Source organism: Priapulus caudatus, unplaced genomic scaffold (assembly GCF_000485595.1).
Source record: "Priapulus caudatus unplaced genomic scaffold, Priapulus_caudatus-5.0.1 Scaffold1605, whole genome shotgun sequence".
In the NCBI taxonomy this organism is placed as follows: domain Eukaryota; kingdom Metazoa; phylum Priapulida; class Priapulimorpha; order Priapulimorphida; family Priapulidae; genus Priapulus; species Priapulus caudatus.
In genome coordinates this window covers 60818-62478 of record NW_014578666.1, presented here as the reverse complement: position 1 = coordinate 62478, position 1661 = coordinate 60818, and positions in this window count along the sequence as shown.

The window sequence follows — 1661 nt, the reverse complement described above, 5'->3', positions numbered from 1 at the left end:
AGAGAGGGGGGAGAGAAAGCGATAGAAAGAGAGAGAGAAAGAGAGGGAGAGAGAGAGAGAGAGAAAGTGACAGAGGGAGTGAGAGGGAAGTGCCGAGGGGAGGGGCGTGGAAAGACAGAAATAGAACGGCAGTCTTTATTTAACAATTGATCGATGTTCACAGACGAACGTACATTTCCTACCATGGCGGGATGACGGGGATTTAGCTTGTCGCAAGCAGTAGTTAGTATAGAACAGTAGTGACCAGCCAGCCGTGATAGCCCGCCCCTCTTTATCTCTCTCCTCATCTTTCTAATTATTTCTCTCTCCGTGTGATTTTATCGCTTCCAAATTCGCTTCCTCCCTTCCCTCTCGCGCTCCTCCTCCATTTCACAAAACACGCGCGCACACAGACGCGTACNCACACACACACACACACACACACACACACACACACACACACACACACACACACACACACACACACACACGCAAACACGTACACCTTACATGCAAGTACCTCTTCCCATTTCTCAAGAGAGGTCTACTGGTGGTGTTTTATCATGTAGATCAAAGTTAGGATACCTTCTCTCTGTTTTAAATGCATAATTTTTGCAAAATATTAGTCCTCTTGGAAGATATTGCGCATGCGCGAGCACCGTTTCACGCGTGCTGTTCAGACTGAAAAAATATGATATAATATAGCTTTCTGAGGTAGAGAAGGGCGTGAGGACTGAGAGAACGCGGCAGGGGAGATAGCTGAGGGAGTAGAAGGAAAAGTAGGCTGATTGAGGGACAAGGGAGGGAAGGAGGGTGACGGGGCGGGATGAAGTAGCAGTTTTACACTCTACAGGCTAGGGCGCTCTACCATTCATACACACAGGTCTATACTGACTAGAATTAATCACATAAATCTATGTTCAGATGCCCCATGACCCGATTAAATGCATATTCGGTACAAAATATGACTCCTCTGGTGAGATATGACGCGTGCGCTAACATACTACCGTAGTCAGATTGTGCACTGACTGGTACACTCAGCGTATATATACGTACACCTTACATGCAAGGACTTCTTTCCATTTCTTAGTCTATAGGTTTTCGTCTAGGTCTGTGCGAGTGTGCACGCAGGCAGGCAAGCAGGCAGGCACGCACGCACGCACGCACGCACGCACGCAGGCAGGCAGGCACGCACGCACGCAGGCAAGCACGCACGTATGCACGCACGCACGCAGGCAGGCAGGCACGCATGGACGCACGCACGCACGCACGCAGGCACGCACGTATGCACGCAGGCACGCACGCACGCACGCACGCATGATCGCACGCACCTACGCACGCACGCACGCGGGTAGGCAAGACTCCATCCAGATATCCGACACGGCACGCATTTCGTAGGTGCGAACAATGAGTGGCATATTAGCGCGCAGAAGAAGCGATTCCATCAGCAGAAAAATAACGAACACCGCGTGACCGTAAAATATTAAAGCTCTCGCTCTTACAGACGCGGTCGATAATAAATTGCTAACGATTTACTCACTTTCACACCATCCATCTATCCATCCATCCATCCATCTATCCATCCATCCATCCATCTATCCATCCATCCATCCATCCATCCATCCATCCATCCATCCATCCATCCATCCATCCATCCATCCATCCATCCATCCATCCATCCA